Below are 20,730 nucleotides of genomic sequence, written 5' to 3' on the forward strand. Positions count from 1 at the left end.
TAGGCTCACAGTGCTTATACAGTTCTTAGTCACTCTTGATAAGTCATTTCAGTTAGACAGTACCATGGACTAAGGAGCTGATCACCACAGACAGATGTCTCAACTGACAAACGCACGTGAAATAAGTGGGATGGGATGTGGTTAAGTGGTAGAGTACTAGTTTACATACCGAAGGTCCTGGGCTTGGTGCCCAACACTACAATTAAAAAGGGTAAAAAAAAAAAAAAGAAAAAAACAGGAAGAGAAGAAACAAAACCATGTCAGTATACATCCCTATTTACAATTCTTGGTGCTCTTCAAATGGACTTCTTGATATCTACTTGGTTAAAAATTAAGGTATTAGGCTTCTTGACAATTAAGATAGTATGTAAACAATGGCTAACTAATTTAATTTTTTAGTCTTGTTGGATTATATGAAGAAAACAGGAAGCCCAGGAAATGTAACATAAAATAAGATAGTTAGGTTATAGGGAGCTAATATATCAAACTAAGTTACTGCATGATACCAAGTAATGAAATAGCAGACCCACAGCCAAGCAACCAGAAGATCTGGAGATGTTAGCAGGTGAATGAGGAATCTGGAAGGGCAAACAAAAATGATATTTGTTTTTATCAGGCTTTTGTAAGTCAACTCATTTAGCTCCTAAACAAACCTATACTGTAGAAATATTAATGTTCATGTTTCTTATGAGGGCATTGAAGGAGATGGATAAGTAGCCCAAAGTCATCTCCAAGAAGTGGTCCCATTGGATTGGACCCCAAGAATCTGGTACCACATTTTCCCAGTCCTTTTGGAGCTGCAAGGCATAGGTAGTGACTGGAAATTATCAGGCTTAGTTGTCATATCTTAGATTTGCTACTCAGTCATTTATTTGTGTTAGTTACAATAAATCTACCACATTTCCAACATAATGCTTCTGAAAGGGTGACGTACATGGCACAGATATTTATGAAGGAGAGAGGATTATTTACCTTATAGGTCTGGAGGTTTAAAATCCAAATGAAACAGTGGTAGCGCAGGGTCTTTGATGAGTTTGTCTTTGGCTGGGTCATCTGTAGGGAAACAGCCATGGCAGGAGTGTCTGTTTAAGCAAGAAGGTGGTATCTGAAACTAGGAAGCAAAGAGTTGGGGGAGGTCAGCTTGCTACTTTAATAATCATCATCTCGTAAGAACTATAGATGTTTCAAGAGAATTACTTTTCACAAGTATGCCCCAGTGACTAATAACTTTGCCTCGACATCACATTTTAAAGGTTTCTTGGGCATCTTTCAACACTGGTACCATGATGATTGAGCTTCCAATTACAATGGAAGGACATTGAGACTATATTGAAACTATAGCAACTTCTGAAAAATGATGTCTTTGTTGACTTATTGATTATATTCAATGCTTTTATCTATATACTGAGAATTATAGCAGTACCAATGTCTCATAAATAATTATGAAGATTGAATAAGCTCTTGAATTTGAGGTGTTGTATGATACAAAGATTCTTATTTAGAGCATACTTAGCAAATGCCTGGGACTAGTATCAATATAAAAACAAAGAGTCGTGGATGAGCCATGATTTGGTCAGAGAGGCACAGCTGCTGGGATTACTATATTTGAGCAATTTATCCCATGGTCAGCCATGGCACATTTTGGGAGCTGGAGAAGAAATCTATTTTAGGTTGTTGTCTCTATCTAGTATTGAACATGCATCATTAGGTCGGAAAGGAGAAATGGATGTGAAAGATGGGAAGAATGCCATGGAACTCAGGAGGACATGTCTCCATCTTTACATGGTAGGTGACCTGACTCTCAGTAGGTGAACAAGCTGAGTTCCTCTGGAAATAGCTACATAGACTTTTGGTCTAGAAACTTGAAAGGTGGGAGGGGAGTGGTGGCACAGGTGTTTCCCCAGTTATGTGTCAGCAGCAATGTGGACAAAGCTCATGGCAACTAGTAGGCTTCTCTGGCAGGTCTATTTTGTTATTCAGTTATGCACATGTGGCAGCTGTTTTACCTTTTCAGTCCAAACATTGCAGAAATTACTCTGTAGTTAATTCTGAGGCTTCCAATACAGAGGAGTGAATTCTGGGAAAAATCTTTTACAAATATGCTAAATTAACATAGTGAAAAGCCAAATGGTGAATAATAGACACCTTATATTTTCAGTATTGGCCAGCTCCTCTGTATGTATTTTACTTTAATGACACTGTCAACAACAGGCTCTTACTTGGAGGTGCTTTTGGATTGGCAATAATAAATGTGAGTATGCTGCCATGGACTTTCAGAGTCCAAAACTACACCAAAAGCTGTATTTTTACCTAGCTTCAAAGCTGTCACCCCTAGGACTGGGCTACCGCCTGGAGAGCTGAACAAGTTACACAGACAGCATACCACACCAAGGTTTACCAAGCACTCTGTTTAAATACCTCTTACCTTCTCTAACAAGATGATCAAATCCAGATCCCCTAGGCTGTCTACCCTGGTCAGTCACAAACTGATTATCCAGCTACATATTTTACAGACTTTGTGTCTGCCCTTCATCATTTGGCTTATATTTTTAATGCAGCCCCTATCAGATCATATTATAATGGTCAGTTGGTATGTTTGCTTCTTCCACCAGAAAAATAAGTTATTTGTGTTGGAGCAGGATGTAGGCTTGGTTCAGTAAAAGACTGCATGTATGTATGACTGAAAGAATAAAAATTGCACAATTCTCTTTTCCATTCATTTATCATACTAATTTATATTGATAGTTGTCTTAAGGGTACTATTGCTATGATTAAACACCATGACTAACTGAGGGAAGCCAAGGCAAGAACTCAAACCTGGCAGGAACCTGGAAATAGGAGCTAATGCAGAGCCTATGGAAGGGTGCTGCTTACTGGCTTGCTCATCTGATAAAGGAAGTCAAGTGATTACTTTACCATTTACTATCAGTAAAATTTGTGCACAAATATCACAATACAGGATGGGGAGTCTGAACTGAGTTGCCAGCTGTTCCTGCTGCCTGCTTGCCACTTATTTCTCCTTTCAAGAGGCCCATGCATCTCTCCACCTTGCCTTATCTTTGGGTCATGTCCATTTTCCATGAAAGCTCTGCCCTTGAACCAAAATGCTCCTTTCAATTGGTTAGCTGACTGGTGACAGGATTCCAATAATATTTTCCCTTTTTTGTCTAATTAAGAAGGAATGGTTCTAACTCTAACATAATAAAACCATATACAATAAGAATATTATCAAGTACTATCCACAAGAAAGAAAAGGCAATAACCTTAACAAAAATGACTGCATACACCAAGAATAATTTATAAGTAAGAAATACATTCTAGGGACTGGAGAGATGACTTGCCAAGACAAGACAGAATGGTCCTTCAAGTTCACAGAATAAACTTCCAGACATTCTGAAGGACACAGAGGAAAAGTGACTGATGAACTTTGCTAATATAGGCGGGACAGTCCTTCAAATTTCCCGCTTCACTAAGAAGTTTGCTAGATACTCTAGGCCTATAGGCTCAAAATGGATGCCCCAATGTTACAGAACTTTGGGTGATTGTCCAGGCAGCAAGATGTCTCACTCATTTCTAGAGTTTCAGAAGTTGCTTGCAATTGCATATTCTGTCTTTGATGGAGTTGAAGACTGGATAGTTATAGTTTTCCTTGGTTATGATAAAAGGTAATTAGATATAAAACTTTAGACTCACAAAGATAGGATAGATGAGAGACTATTTTCTTTAATTTTACCAAATACAAATAGACTATATATTGTAAGTGCAATTCTTATTTGATAACTGTTTTTATTGTATGTAATTTTGCTACGTTAAAGTTAAAAATCTTCCTTTTTGATTAGACAGAAAGTATGAATGCTGTGGGATGGTCTTCCTGTATGCTATAACTATGTGTTGCTCTCATTGGTTGATAAATACAGCTGTTGGCCAATAATGATGCAGAATAAAGTTAGGCAGTACTATCAAACTGAAGATGGAGATTAAGAAGGGAGAGTTGGGACAGATGCCAGCAACCACCAAAGGAGCAAGACTGCCAGAACAACAGTAAGCCATGGGCTATGTGGTGATAAAAAGATGAATAGAAATGGGTTAAGTTAAATGTAAGAGCTGGTTAGTAGTAAGCCTGAGCCATGAGCCAAAGGTTTATAATTAGTATAAGCCTCTGATTGATTATTTGGGAATGGCTGTGAGCTGGGGCAGGACAGAGAAATGACTCTGATTACACTCACCATGGCTTGCTCAGCTTGTTTTCTTATAGAACCTAGGACCACCAGCCCAGGGATGGCACCATCTATAATGGGATGGACCTCCCCCCACCATCAATCACTAATTAAGAAAATGCCCCACAGGCTTGCCTGTAGCCTGATCTTATGTTATCGAGGCTCTCTCCTCTCAGGTGATTCTAGCTGTGTCAAGTTTACATAAAAGCTAGCCAGGACAATTGATTCCTTGTCAGCTTGACACACAAATCCCTTATTAAGCATAACCTTTCCTTTCTTGTTGTCTCCAAGATCTCATCTTGATGTTACAATATAAAACATATTACAGACTTAAAAAGTCCTACAGTCTTTACAAATTTAGCCGCTTTAAAAGTCTCGGCTCTTTAAAAACTCAGTCTTTCTAAAAATTCTTAGTCTCCTAAAAGGTCCAAATCTCTCAAGTGTGGGCTCCTATTAAATCAAAATAAATTAAATGCTTTCTTACTTCAAGAGGGAAGAACCAGGGCACAGTCACCATCTGAACAAAGTAAAATCAAACTCCAACCGTGGAAGTAATTCAGTGTCCAATGTCTGGGGTCCACTCACCATCTTCAGGGATTCTCCAGAGATCACTAAGGCTACTTTTCTGGCATTACACAGAGCTTGTCTCCAAGACTCAGGCTGGGCCCACTCCATGGCTACTGCTTTCCCCGGTGGTTGTCCCATGGCGCTAGCATCTCCCAAATGCTGGGATCTTCTGCTGCAGTTGTGCTGCCCTTTCACTAATAGACCCCCTGGGCTCTCTTGATGGTGCCAAGTCTCAAGGTTTCTGCACGACCCCTTCAGTCTTGAGATTTCAACTGTTACTGAGGCTGTACCTTCACTAATGGCCTATTCTAGTCTCCCACAGTGACAAACCTTAGCTGCTTCCCATGACCTGTTAATGCCTTCAAAACTTGTGCCACCTGGGAGACTCTTACAAATGACCAAATTGGCTGCCTGCATGAGGTACAACCTAGACTACCTCTGCAACATAGCTTCCACACATTGACCATGAGGAAACACTTCCCAGAAGATTTCACCTTAATGATGCTCGTCTCTTAATCACTAATTTCTCAGTTCCAGCTGACCAGCATCCATTGTCCCAGCAAAGCAAAGGATTAACTTCAGTGTTTCTGGTATCTTGTAAATTGCAATTTTTTTTCTTGCCCCAGATGATCAGGACCACAGATTCTTAACTCAAAATCGGTTATGGCTTCATATAAAGTCATTCTCAAACTTCCCTGTGGAACTCCACAAACCAGGCCTCCATCCTCTGCATTTCTTTCAACACTCTTCTCTTTCCAGCTTCCATATAACAGCTCACCAACCTTTGAACTCTCAACGGCTCTTCTAGCCCAAAGGTCCAAAGTCCTTCTACAGTTTTCCCCCACATGACATGGTCAAGTCTATCACAGCAATACCGTACTATCCTGGTACCAGTTTTTGTCTTATTTCGGACTACTGTTGCTATGATAGAAACGGCATGACAAAAAGCAACTTGGGGAAGGAAAGGGGTTATTTTGGTTTACTTATCCTGAATCATAATCCAAGGGAAGCCAAGGCAGAAACTTAAACCTGGCAGGAACTTGGAGACAAGAGCTGATGGAGAGGCCATGAGGGCGTGGGCGCTGCTTTCTGGCATGCTCAGTGTGGCTTGCTCGGCATACTTTCTTACAGAACCCAGGAATCCAGCCCTGGATTGTGTCCACCCACAACGAGCTGGGCCCTCCCACATTAATCACTAATTAAGAAAATGCCCTACAGGCTTGTATACATCAGGATTTTTTTTTTAATTTGAAAGTTTTTTTCCCCCGAATTCCAGTGGAATTGGTATGCAAAATGAAAAAAAAAAAAACCCTTTTTTAAAAAATAAAATTTTAAAAAGGGAAAACAAATAACAACAACAAAGGGGCTTTTTTCTCATTTTACATACCAACCACAGTTCCTCCCTCACCTCCTCCCTCTCACTTCCCACCTCTCCCCCCACCCCCTCCCTCATCCACACAGGGGGAGGGGCTTGGTCCTGCCTCAACTTGATATGCCAGACTTCATTTGTCTCCCCATGGGAGGATCTTATAGAGACATTTTCTAAAGTAAGGCTCCCTCTTCTCAGATGACAAGGGTCTTCTTTGTGCTAGCTACTCTCTCTCTCTCTCTTTAGCATACTGAGCAGTCATAATCCAAGCCCTTATGGAATCCAATGGTAAACAACAAGATGTGGATAAATGAAGAATTGGTTATTATGATCAGGAATTATGATCTTGGAATTTTTTTAAAAGGTCACTATTCTCATTTAGTAAATTATTTCAAAAATGATTGGCTGAGTCAAAAAAGGTTGCACAGAAGACAGCAACATATGGGCTGGAGAGGTGGCTTAGCATTTAAGATCACTTGTTATTCCGGAGTTCGGGGTTACATTCACAGAGCCTATGCTGTTGCTCACAACCATCTGTAACTCCAGTTCCAGGGAACCCAACACCCTCTTCTGACCCTCATAGGCACCAGGCACACATGTGATACACATACATATATGCAGGCAAAACACTCATACACATAAAATAAATAAACAAACAAATAATTTCTTTAAAAAAAAAAGAAAAAAATGTGAATTAGTTCTCTGTTGAATGAGCATGCAAATAAATGTGTCCTTATCAACACAGGGATCCAAATAAACTCAGTCCACTGTCAGTTGCACAGCACTTTGCTAGGTACTGTATAAGTAGGCCCTTCAAGAATTGCCAGTTGACCTGGAGGAAATACAAACATAGGCTTTGAAAATATTTATGTAGTATAATTACACATTATAATGTGTAATGGTGAGCACTCTAGACTCTGAAAATGTCTATGTGCTTTGCCTGGGGTGTGTTACCATTATAGAGTGTTAATCTTTGGAGAAAAAATAGTCAGCACACACAGATCAGAGCTACATTGTAAGATTTTGGGACAGTTACTACCAGAATGAAGAGTATGTGGAAGTGTATAAGAATTCAACATGATCAGACAATTTGGTAAAACAACACTTGAATTTAGAGCATGGAATTTTAATAATGGGATGTTAATCACTGATTTTGTATCTAGCACATACAATTTCCAGTTGCCAACTTGAGTGCGGGTCAGGGTCAGGGTCAGGGGGAAGACACGTGGAAAACACTGGGTATGGAGTGAAAGCTTTTGTTATTTATTTGTATACCTTACTTGCCAAAGTCTCTAAAGACTCATTTCATCACCATGGAGCAATTTCTCCAACAAAGCATGTCTTTGCCATCCCTCAATCCAAGCAACTCGCTGTACATTTTGTCTTTTGATAACACGTCTCTCTTTTAATCACTGTCTCTTTGATCATACCAAAAACCTGTGAATGATTTCTAGAATTAGAGTGTGTAGGTGGGGAATTAAGTTTAAAAATATTCCAACATCTTATTTCTTTGTGGATTACACCTGTTTGGATTATTTAATTTTTTTGTTATACTTTAACTTCAGCTTGCATCAAGGCAAGGTATTAAAATTGCATGTAAAAATTTACTAGACAGAAGGTTTACATATACTACATTATGTTTAATAACATAAATTGGTATGCATTAATTGAATGAAAAATACAGTTTGAACTGGAAGGTATCTGTTATTGGTGTCCTTATCCATACTTTGGTTCATATACATTTACACTATAAATACATATTGAGTACATTTTCGGTACCAGGTATTAGCAAGCTAGGGGTGAACAAACTAGAGTTGGTACCCAATTTCACAATAATAAGGTTGTGAAGAGATCCACAGAAGTTAATAGGATAGACTATGAGACTCTGTGTGTGTGCACATTTATGTACATACAAACATGTGTAAGCATGTGCATGTGCATGAATGTGAATGGAGATCACACTAAATCTTATAGATATTCCCAATGCCATCTCCCTGAGCATTTGGCATCTGTATCGTTTACCTTTCTACTGCTGGGATAAAATATAATGGCAAAGGAAACTTATAAAGGGAAGCATTTAATTGTACTTATGCTTCCAGAAAGTTAATGTTTATGATGGTGCAGTGAAGTCAGGGCAGCAGGTGAATGAAAAAGAAAAAAAAAAGAAATAAAAAAAGACATGACTGCTCGTAGGCATGGTGGAGGAGAAAGTCTATTATAGATAAAAGGGAGAGCATAGCCAGAGGCAGGACATCTATCTCCTAGAGTCCAGAGTGAACCTGACCAGACTGAACCAAGCTTTGTGAGGAGAGGGGGAGGGGAGAGGGGAGAGCCAGACCAAGAGGGCAGGAAGGTAAAGGGTTAGGTCAAAAGGCCAGGTAACCAAAATTGTTGGATTATATAGGGAAGGGCAGCTACTGGGAGGGAAGCCCAGCCCATTAGCTGGGCTGGAGAAGTTTAGGGTAGGGGGGCGGCGTATGCCAGCCAGGAGGCCCCTGTAACGGGTAAGGACTGAAGGATGCTGAGAGAACCTGGCAACCAAGTCTGCCACTTTGGTATGTTAGGTAAGCACCTCAGCCATTTGTCCTGGGTTTGAGACCTAACAGCAGAAACAGCTGAGAGCTCTGGTCTCACATGGCAGACCACAGGCAGAGAACACACTGGCATGACATGAGTGTTTTAAAATCCTAGAGTCTGTCTTTCTGAGTCTGGATTACCTCACTCAGGATGATATTTTCTAGGTCCATCCATCTGCCTGCAAATTTCATGATATTGTTTTTTACTGCTGAGTAGTACTCCATTGTGTATATGTGCCACATTTTCTTTATCCATTCTTCAGTTGAGGGGCATCTAGGTTGTTTCCAGGTTCTGGCTATTACGAATAATGCTGCTATGAACATAGTTGAGCATGACTCAGAAGGACAAGCTTGGTATGTACTCATTCTTAAGTGGATACTAGATGTAGGGCAAGGGAAGGTCAGACTGCAGCCCATGGCTCCAGAGAGGCTAGCTGACAGGGAGGGATCCTGGGAGGGACACAGGGATCGCCCAGTGAAGTAGAAATGGATAGGATTTACATGAGCGGGATGGGGGTGGTGGTGGTGGAGGGCAAGGAGTAGAGGGTAAGAACCTAGGGAAATGGGAGGGTCAAGCTGGAGCAGTGATGGAGTGGGAGAACAGGGAAGGAGATATCATGATAGATGAAGACATCATGGGAGTAGGAAGAGACAGGGTGCTGGGGAGGCTCTCAGGAATCCACAGGGATGACCCCACCTTGGACTGCTGGCAGTGATCGAGAGGGTGCCTGGACTGGTCTACTCTGGTGACCAGTCTAGTGAATACCCTAACTGTCATCATAGAGCCTTTATCCAGTGACTGATGGAGGCAGATGCAGGGATCTGCAGTCAGGTGCCAGGCTAAGCTCCTGGAATCCAGTTGATGGGAGAGAAGAGGGATTCTGTGGGCGGGGGACGTCGAGATCATGATGGGAAGACTTACAGAGATGACTGGCCACACTGGTGGAGACCCATGAACTGTGGATTACTAGCTGTGGAGCCCCCATGGGACTGGACTAGGCCCTTTGAATACGGGAGTCAGTTGTTTAGCCCAAACTGTTTGGGGGACACCCGGGCGGGAGGATCAGGATCCATCCCTGGTGCATAGGCAGGCTTTGGGGAGCCTGGTGCCTGCTGTGTGGCACCTTGGTGGGAGGGGGTTGGAACTGCCTCAGCTCAGTGTGCCAGGCTCTGCTGACTCCCCATTGGAGACCTTGATTTGGAGAATGTGGGGAGGGGGGTTGGCTTGTGAGGGAAGGCTGGGGGGTGGGAGGAGGGAGGAGGGAGAAGGTGGGATCTGTGGGTGGTATGTAGGGTGAGTAGAAAATTTCTTAATAAAAAAAATGAAAAAAAAAATCCTAGAGTCTGAACTTAGTGACACACCTTTACCAACAGGGTCACACCTTCTAATGCTTCCTAAACATTTCTACCAAGTGGGGACCAAGTAGTCACATACATGAGGCTGTGTGTGTGTGTGTGTGTGCGCGCGCGCGCACGCGGGCGGCGGGGGCAGGGATGGGAGGATGTTCTCATTCAAACCAAAGCATTATACAGAACTCTTAGTGTGGGATACATTAGAGGTAAGCTCTGAGGGGTAAGAAGCCAGTTGTTTAAAGATCTGAGAAAAGAATATTTTCATGTAGAAAAAGGCTCGGAGGAGAAAATGAGTTTAGTGTGACTGAGGAGTCAAAATAAATACAAGGTGAAAGAGTGATGTGGTTGCAAAATACGGCTTAAAGTGAAGGAGAAAACATGGGCAGGAAAGAGGTCAGACAGATTTTATTTCTGAAATAAATGCCCCAAGGATGCAGGGCTTTTAAGGACCCACATATCTTAGGTATTTGGACTAAAATAATTCGAATCATTCCACTCATTATCTGGGCATATCCAAGTAGTCTGTGATCCAAGGAAGTCTAGGAATCCAAACCTGTTTTATTGTTGTTTTAATCACATCTAAGAGTTAAGCTGAATGAATAAAAATATGTGTACACACATAAATTCATGATTGGCTTCTTTTGATGCCTTAGCATATGTCAGTGTTTTTTACAAGACCAGTGCTCTAACCCCTGAGCTATGGAGCTCTCACCTGTCAGTGTTTTTAAAATGCCAGTTGTGGAGACGCTACAGTAGGTGAAAGTGTATGCTGCACAGAATGAGGATCAAGTTCAAATGCAGAAGTCTGTGGGGGGTCAAAGATCAGAAGATCGTCGGGTCTATCTGACCACCAGCCCTGCTCCTGGTTCAGTGAGGGACCCTGTCTCAAGGGCACACCCTGGAGACTGACAAGGAAAGACAGCTTGCATTCTCTTATGGCCACCACACACATACCCACATGCACTATACATACACCCCAAGCACACACATACTTACAATATCACTTATTACTCATTCTAATCCTAAATGGTTTCTTAGTAAAACCTTTGACATATTTGAGGTTTTCCTCTTTTTAGAAGGAAAAATGGAAATATTTTATTAAATCAAACCAGAGTTCACTAAGTTAAACTATTTTTGAGGCGGATCAAACTGGATTAGGAGTTGTTTTGCTCTTGAACTCTGTATTAGGGGAACATAGCCCCAAATGAGCAAAATAGATTATTTTGAGTCCTTGGTAATAAATACAAAGTGTAACCCCTTTCCTGATTGGCACCGCCAATGTTTGACGGCTGCTATGTGAGAGCAATGAGGCAGATAGATGATGCTGTATTCAATATTCCAAACAGATGATGAATGATAACACTCGCAGTTTACAAGAAGAATGGCCTAATTTCAAGGGTCCTTTCTGGAAGTTCTATGAGTGTTTTGGGAAAACTTGTTAAAACCACAAAGGCTGTAGACACAAGAATATCAGGAGTGAAATATAGTAGCCTCTGTCCTTTCTTTTATGTTCTTGAGGATACTGTTCAACATATATCATTTTGACAAAACTGACTTATTTATTAAATGAAACCTATGATCATTGAACAGCTTTGCAGGTGCTGTATCCATGAATCGTGAATTCTGAGGGAGTTCGTTATGTAAATCCGAATGCTGGACAATACCATTTTAAATTTGATGTCTGCACATGTCACACTTCATAACTTTGACTGAAATGACCTGGGACCAGAGTCATCAATAAATATTTATATCAACTTTTATATTATAAAAGAAAAACCTGTTTGGAAATATTCTGCTGCAGTGACTTGTAAGGGTTTTTCCATTGATTACCTACTTGTCTTTAAAATTAAGCACATTTTAAAATAAGCAAGATCTAGCAAAGAGCCATCGTAATCTATACTGCTACATGAGTCAACTTACAACTAGCAAGAAAGGTTAAGTTTAAACGACCTATTTGCAGACATAATTCTAATAATTGGACTTGATTTCGCCTTTGAATTAGTGGCCATCACTGTCCAATCATTGTCTTTATGGGATAGAATGAAAGGCATATTGTTTTGTGCTGTATTTTAGGAAAACATCCTAAACATTCTCCCTAGTTTACAGAATCAAGAATGAGGCTTGGATGCGTAGGAAGTTTGACAAGTGAAATTAGGCAGAAGGAAGAAGATAGAAGACAAAGAAGTTGTGTGGTGGAGACCTATCACAAAACACTTTAAATCAGAAGATACAGTTAGGAGCTTATCTGTGCAGTGAGAACCACTCAGACTTTTAATCACAGGAATAGTTTAATGTCACTGACTTCTTACAATGATTTATCCAGCCATAGTCAGAGAGGCTAACAAAGAAAGTGTTCTTGCTTGTGGAGTACAAATATGACCTAGAAATCCCTTCTTTCAAGAGCTGGTGTCTGTTTGCTCTTCCTTGGCTCTGTGATGGTTTTGAGACTGTCTTTGAAGAAACTGCAGAGGCGCTGTTACATGAGTGGCTGGGAAGTCTCTGTAGTTTTCTTAAAGTTCTGCCTCCATGCACAAAGCAGTGCATACAATCTCTTCCCCATATGGAAAGACTCCGGAGAAAAAGGCACTAGTAGAGAGCATCTTTAGTAGGGAACTCTACAAAGCAACTGTGAGAAGTCCAAAGCACATTGGCAAGGTTTCCTTGGGTCCTTTATCCCAGGTGAACACAGCTGCACAAGTGACTGAAAAGATTCTCAGATAAATCCCTCAGCCCACCCACAGAATCTTGGGAAATGACATCTAGAGGAAGGTTAATATACCAATAGAAAACCAAAGCAGTGGCTCACAAAATGCTTTTCTCATCATCAAACTCAGGAGTCATGTACTGAATGGGGCCATGGAGACCAAACAGAACCCCATTTTTGGGAAAGTTATTCTGTGTTAAAATAAAGTAAGAGAAAAAGGCAGTGGCTGACTTATGCCCAGGTTTTCTTTGCTCAGCAGGAAGGAGACACCCCGGATAACACAGGGTTAAAATGTTGAATTTAGAAGTTATACAAAACTGGGCACAGAACCTGGTGTCATTAAGGCAGGACAGTAAGACAAAGAAAATTGTGGGGCCACAGAAGGGAAAGGAACCTTTATCCTGGATTCTGGTAAAGGTTCTTGCTTTCTGCAAAGCAAGAACTCAAGTGTAATCAACAACCTTGGCTGGGAAGGATGCTAGAGGAACATACAGACAATGTTCCTTTGGCGTCTAAGTACTTTGTATTGTAACAGAAGAACCAAGCTTGTGGCCTGACTGGACATGTCCTTGGGTAAGGGCCTGATTCCTTTTCGAGATTTTCTAGAACTATCAAACAAGACTTTCCACAGTAATCTGGAATTTTATCAATGGTGGTCCTGTCAGGGGCCCTCAGGAAGCTTCCTGTGATCTCATTTAGATCTTTTAGCAACTCTTTGTATATAATGCCTTCAAGCTGAACCTAAATCCTATATGTCACTGTTGAGCAACCCTCAGAGAAGCACACACTCTAGTGTGTATTGCTTCTTTCATGAAGCAAATCTTTCTTTCTGTTAACCCTCCTGCTTAAAAATCTGTATTGAAAACATTTTCTAATAAGCTCCAGCTCTGCCTCATATTGGCCTCATCCTGAGTTTTTTTTTTTCTGTGTAGAAGCCAAGAATCTGGTTTGACCTAGGTCCACGTCCCTGGGAGATAAAGAAATTCTTTGGGCTTCTGGGTAGCAGCATGGGGTTATGCCTCATCTCTGCTGTTGTTGATATTGTTATTTCCCGTAAGACAAAATGTTTCCCCCTCGAATCATAAAACTAACGATGGCCCCACATAAGCAACCATTGTGAGGACTGAGTGAGGGGGGTATGTGAAATTGCTTAGGAAAGAGTTAGCATATGTTACATTCACAATAGAAGTAGATTAACACGCTATCATCCGGTGTATCTGCTCTCCCTTGCTGCATTTTGTCTTCAGTACCTCCAGGAGGAACGGCAAAGTAAAAAGGGCATAGAAAATTTAAAGCAAAAATTCTTGACTTTGGAATTTCAAAAGCACAGGGAATCTGTGCTTCAAAAGGCTCTGCCCTGAGGCCAGCTTCCCATGTTCTGAGAGAAAGTAGGAGTTTTCTTACTTTTTCCTACCTTATAACACAGACACGAGAGCAGCAAGAGATATTAGAAGTCAGATTCTGGTATAGAACCCCAACAAAGTGCCCCCCTCTTTTGTGACTAGCATCTACATACCATAAGCAAGCCTTATCCCAAAGTTGGACTGACTATAGAAATCTAAATGAACACAAGGCAGCCCAGAGCAGAGACAATTATATAGCCCTTCCCATTTGAGGGGAAAAGCAGCAAGCCTCAGTTTTGTGTGTGTCCCTAGACTGTTTCTATCTGTGAAAACTGGATAAGATTTTAAATCGACAGTGAGACTTTGCCAGTTATCCTACCCACAAATCCTGGGTTAGCTCTGCCTTTCATTGTCTTTCAACTACTTTATGGCTCTATAAATTGCATTATACTGGGAGTAAGGCCAATAATTCTTATCCATAGAAATGCAAATTGTACCCAGTCAGATGAGCTGACTATTGCTCTGTGGGTATTGCCAACTTGATATATATTTGTAAATTCACTTTAGCCCTCCTGATGGTCTGTAACTGTGCCTGTCCTTCTGAAATTTCCATAGAAAGGGCTGCAACATGTGCTCATTTTCACTTTTAGTGAGAGTCATCAAACCTCTGCTTTAGTTTGTCAGAGCTGCCTCATAAAATATCATTCAGGCAGCTGAGTCTCAATTCTGGAAACTCAAATTCTGAGAGCAGTGTGTAGACAGTAGGGTTTCCTCTGAGGTCCCTTTATTTGGCTTGTCCTCTTTGTGGTCACGTTGCGTTCCCCATCCTCATCTACTATTGGGCAATCATGGTCCCCTTCTGGTTTCTTAGTCTCACTGATAAAAGAATTTAAGGATACATTCAAAGGGAAGCTGGAGGACAACGTTACTGGAGTTTAAAAGAAAAACCCCAGGGCTGAAACACTGTACATTTTGCCAGTCACCTGGAGAAGGAAGATGGAGAAGAGAAATAGAAAGCCATGCTTTGAAGTCAGATACACAAGGGACACACTGCTATATATGGTGGGAAGGGAATTTTAGAGAAAGGATGAAAAAAGGCTACAGGACCCGAAGAAGCAGACCTGGGCTCTGGCCAGCATCCAAAAGAAAAAGACAGAAGAGAGGAGAGAAAAAAATAGAGAAGCAAAAAAGCAAAGTTATGCTTTCCTGACTCAGAAAGGCAGGCTGGCCCAACAGATTCCTGTGGTAGTTCTGGAATGACTGCACTAGGGGATGAGGCTCTGAGAAGAAAAAGTGTATTCTCTCACTCAAGGGATGATTATTCCTCCCACCTCTTTAGCATAGCTTCAAGTAGACACAGCTACCTCGGGGGGGGGGGGGGGGGAGGTGATTCCTTGGCCATTTGATTAACTTGTCCTGCTGGATTAACTCTTAAGGGAAGGGACAATGGCCTGTCTCCTCCTAGAGGAAATTCCATTCTTTCCTCCAATACATGAATATGTGCTTCCTCATTTCCCCTTCTTGTAAACATTCCAGTCATATTGATTGCAGATTCATCCAATGAGCTTCTTTTGCATTGATTGTGTCTTCAAATGCTCTGTCAATGAACAGTCACATTCTGAGACTGGGGTTAGGGATTTAGCATATGAATTTGGGTTGAGGATGCAGTTCACACCATAATACACTTTTATAAAGGACTCTTTAATACTTTGAAGTGTTAGCTTCCCAAAATAGACTTTCAGAAAATATATTCAAAATATCCTAAAACTGGTATGACAACATTAAGACTCAAGATGATGGGCTCTCATCTAGCGCATAGCCTAACATACATATTTTCTGTCATTTCCAACATCTTCAAGGTGACACATTTTCTTTTTAGTAGTAGCATACTACTGCAGTTCTACTTTCACATTCAATCAGCTACCATGAAAAGAAAGTGAAACTCTCTTCACAGCTCCTCATCTCTGAACAATGACGTATCCATGCATTTTTAAGAATATGCAGAATGGAGGAAATTTGTGCTGGGTTAAATTAGAGATAAGGTAAGTTGAGGACTTCAAAGAGAATTATGGAAATAATGAAAGGTTAGAGTTCCAGAAATCCAATATTCAGCTTTTCCTGGGGCAAGCCCCATATGACATCCACAGTCTAGAATTCTCCCTGCTGCAATGTGTGTGGAATGAAATTGACAGCACAAGAGCACTTCGAAATGATAACACAAGCAAAACACAAGGCACCAACAATCTTGTCTAATGCCTGCTGTTACATTCTCCTCTATGGTGGACGACGTCTGCCCTTGGGGGCTCAGAAGTTTCTAAGCGATGTGGCAAACAGATCTGGAAAATCGAGGATGAAATTATCACTTTTATCCACTTTTGAACACCGATAGCTCTTGTTTCTGGAACTGACTACTATTTCATTGTCTGATTCCCCATCTGTTCTTAGAATGTATGTTTCAGGACATATGGATCTGGTCTCTCACATTCAGAGCTATCTCCCAGAAGAAAGGAAATAGTTGAAGTATCGAGTGTGTGGAAGGAAAGTTTCCTGGAAATATACTTTGTTGACACTGAACTTTCTGCAAGGCTGGCTGATTAGAATTGCATGATTGAGTAGAGAGTGGAACATCACGGGTTTAGAGCCCCATTACAATTTATCTTGAGCTATCTTTAGGCCCCTTAATAGCTATACCTTGCTCACCTCTTTGTCTGGAATAACATCCTTGTATCTACCAGGTGAAACTTTTTAGAATATATTAACCTAACAGGCCACTAGCTTCCACCAAAGCCAAAGCCAGGAATATCACCAGATAGCATCGGAGGTTTATAGCAAAGATGTCCCTGCTTTGCTCTAACTCACCTACCTGATACTTCTCCCAAGGTATTTAAAACGTGTCCTGATTTATGATTTTCCTTGTTCTGTTTCTATGAAATTGTTACCATGTGGTAACATGGAAATTAGGATAACCTCAGCTTTTTATTCCTGGGCCAGGGTCACTCATATTTGGGTCCAGAATAAACTTTTAAAATCTCTGAGGTGAAGGTTTTTTGAGTGTTAACATGGGTATTCAATACATATAATTAAATGGAATGTTGGAAAACCACTTAACACCTTTGGATGTAAAATGCTTAGTTAAAGCAGGTAGGGGTAGCAAATCCATACACAGTGTTCTTGTGTGGGATAAACCGTAAGATGATATAAACAGAAATAAAGCATAGAAGGATGCTCCCTGGTCCTTCTGCAACTTATGTTAGCGTTTGGTCATGAGTCTACTGAACACCTTCATACATTTAGCTTCCAGTTCTGGTTCTAGCTCTAGCACCTCTAAAGCTAACTGGTAAGGAAATGTGGTTTATTTCCTGACCAAATGAAGAGCCAAACAAAATTATTTAAAACTTTCATTCAAGGACTGAAATCTGTCATGGCTGCTACCCTTTATATCTACTCAATAAATGTTTGTTCAGTGAATGAATGAACAAGTGGCTTTCTTTACAAAGCATAGCACTCCTGCTTCCCATTCTCTACCCTCCCCACCCCAGGCTAGAAAACTTCTTTTTTAAAAATGGAATTCTGCCCTGATCACAGATATTAATTTCCTTTTGTAACTTGATGAGATGATTACAGATTTTGACAAAGCCTCAATGGCCAAATGGAAGTGGCCAACATGTAACAATTTACCAACAGCCCACATGCTCTGACCTCTGGGAAATGACAGCATTGGGTTTGAGGGCTGCTGGCCATCATGACAGCTTCAGCATGGGGAGGGGGAGCAGACAACTTCCTTCTTGAGTACCTGTTGTGTTCAGAAAGCTTTTGCATTACAATTTTAGCTGGTAAGGAATTCTGCAGAAAGCCACAACTATTGAAGAGAAAATGGAAAATGCCTAGAGCAATAAATAACCCTTTGAGAGGTACCAAGCGCTTTCACTCTTTTTTCTAAGTGTCTCAGTGCTAGGACACAGAAGACGAGCATTGCTGTTGCTGAATGGACATGTCATGTTATGTATCATAAAATCTGGACTCTGGTCAGTTTAGTGCCTCTTATTGTTGCTCCTCTCACCCTTTTGTTATGCACACAATCTGGATATATGTGGCAAAGAACTCAAATTGGATACTTGGAGAGAGAGAGAGAGAGCACAAACCTATCCACTCCCCAACACAAAGCACCTTCACAGAATTCAAGGTCCTTTTTGTCTTAATTAACTTTCTCCCCTGTCTTAGAATAGCCCTCAGGAGGAACTTAAACTCCTCAAACTTCACAACACCCAGATTTTCACGAATCCCTTTATGCCGTGTTTCATTCTGCACCAAACATGATCACACCCCTAAAATATTTAATGAGGACTATTTAAGTGGAAGAATTCATAAGAGGTGGCCCTTACAAACATATATGTTCAGCTCTTGTCTCTTTAAATGCATTAGGGACTGCTAGTTTCAGAAGTATTTCCTGGGAACCAGAAGAGAGTTTTTGAAATTGTGTTAATTCCTTCGGGTGAAGCTGGACACTAACCTCCATGCTGCTGTGTTGGCTTCATCGGATGTCAGTACCTGTAGGTAGAACCAAGACTCAAAAAAGTCAGGAGGATGCATAACTCTCTTTTTGTGCTGTTCTCAATGGCATTGGAGTTGAGCAGCTTGTTCATTTCTTTTTTTTTTTTTTCTAAAATTATTTCTCTACAAGAGTGGCCTTTTCTCACGGAACTGAAGGAAGTTTTCAACTTTAGATTAGATTAGAAGTTACAAATAATGAGAAATCAAGAAGAAAACCTTGAAATCTTAAAGTGACACTCAGTCCTTTGTGGGTTCTGTGTCCACAGATTTAAGCAATCCCAATTGGAAAATAATTTTAATTGCTTTTGTACTGAACATGTACTGACATTTTCCCTTATCATTATTCCTTACACCATATAGCACAATTATTTACAGAGCATTTGCTTTGTATTAAGTATCACAAGCAAGTCAGAAATTATTTAAATTATGTGAGGATATGAAGGATATGTGTAATTTCTATGCAAATCCTATACCATTAGACATCATAGACTTGAGCATCTGCAGATTTTCCCATAAATTGAGGTCACGGAATCAGTTCTTGGCAGATACTGTCACACATCTAGATATTGTCGGGTTAGGGCTTATGATAGGGCAGGCTCAAGTTGTCAAGTCTCAGGGGAAGTCCAGAGAGTGCCCTGTCAACTTTGCTCTTGAAGAATTCATGGGAATGAGACTCTCTTGATCATCTCACAGATAGTTCAAGTTAGCTTTGAAATAAATAGCTGATCTAATAGCCCAGAAACAGAGGAATAAGTAGGCATATGTTTAAGCACTTGGTACATGTATTTTTATGTGGGAATGTGCACTTTTAAGAATACGCAGAGTTTGTTTTGATTAAGTATGATAAGCCATGCAGATGTGGACATGATCATTGCCGTAAAAGTAGTTTGCTCAGTTTCTTAGGAACAGGAAGCAGGAAATACCACAGAAAGTCCCACAGGTGGTCAGCAGCAGACTGAGGACAGAGGGAGGCAAATGTGAACTAGGAATAAGGAATTTCACTGTGGTTTCTACAAAAAAGAAACAGTTGGAGGTGGAGGATGGCTAGTGTGGAGAATTTTGGTAGCTGTGATAGAAACTTTCTCTAATTGTCTGGTGCCTGGACCTGGGGTGATCAGGGCAGATGGAGAGTGGCCAAGTGTAGAACTCAGTAAAGATGGCTGGGTTCCACATTATGCATATTGGAGACATACTTAGTAGAAAGTCATTTTGTGATGTGTAGAAAGTAATTTAACACTGGGGGCGGTATCTTTAAATATAATCAGATGTATAAGTGTGCATGTGTATGTGTGTGTGTGTAATTCTTACTCCATGTCGGTCAAACAACCTTCATATTTCCATTTCAGTGCATTCATGCTTTGGTAAACATAGAATTCCGTTGCTCCCGCTATCAACATCGGACATTGCTCTACTGTAATCAAGGCAAAGGTGCATGGTCCAAATCAAGGTAAATTTTCTCTCCCAAGAAGGTGAATCATGGAAAGAGTCATAGGGGATGGAAATGTTGCTACTACTGATCCATACTGGTAGCCCCAAATACCAACTGTTAGCTTAAAATCTGATTTCTAATGCTGCTTTGTAATTTGGTCAACCCAAAGTCCAACTGTTTTATGTGTCCTTCATCTGAGCTTCCTAGCATATATTCAATACATCTAAAAGTATACAAACAAAAATATATAAATCTGTATGCCAGTTATAGTTTATTTCTGTTGCTCACAGCCAGTGGTGGAGGACATGCTGCTGATTTGGAACCTCTTATCTTTGTAGTGAATGAACAGATTATGATAGTTTTTCTGATTATGATTTCTATCTTCTATCATAGGAAGAGGATGCAATGGTTATATAAATATACAGATTTCAGTGGAGCATAACTGTACTTCCCATTGCTAACAAAGTAACATGTAACTTTCTAATTTGGTCTCCCACACTGCAGCTAGCATGCCTACTCATGAGCAATGACAAAAGCTTGCTTCTGAGACCTCCAAGTGGAAGGCTAGACCCAGGTACTGACTTTTAGACTTCATCACTCACTGAAGACCAATACCAGACA

At 40.7% G+C, this 20,730-nt stretch overlaps 1 long non-coding RNA gene across 1 annotated transcript in view; it reads left to right on the forward strand.

Moving 5' to 3' along the window:
* LOC131906024 (uncharacterized) overlaps window positions 1–20,127 on the forward strand; it is a 29,554-nt gene extending 9,427 nt beyond the window's left edge. The window contains exon 3 of the long non-coding RNA XR_009378099.1: window positions 20,027–20,127. This is a non-coding gene — a long non-coding RNA (uncharacterized LOC131906024). The remainder of the gene's footprint in view (window positions 1–20,026) is intronic.
* Window positions 20,128–20,730: the final 603 nt, after the last annotated feature.

This window comes from Peromyscus eremicus, chromosome 3, assembly GCF_949786415.1.
Source record: "Peromyscus eremicus chromosome 3, PerEre_H2_v1, whole genome shotgun sequence".
NCBI classification, from domain to species: Eukaryota; Metazoa; Chordata; class Mammalia; order Rodentia; family Cricetidae; genus Peromyscus; species Peromyscus eremicus.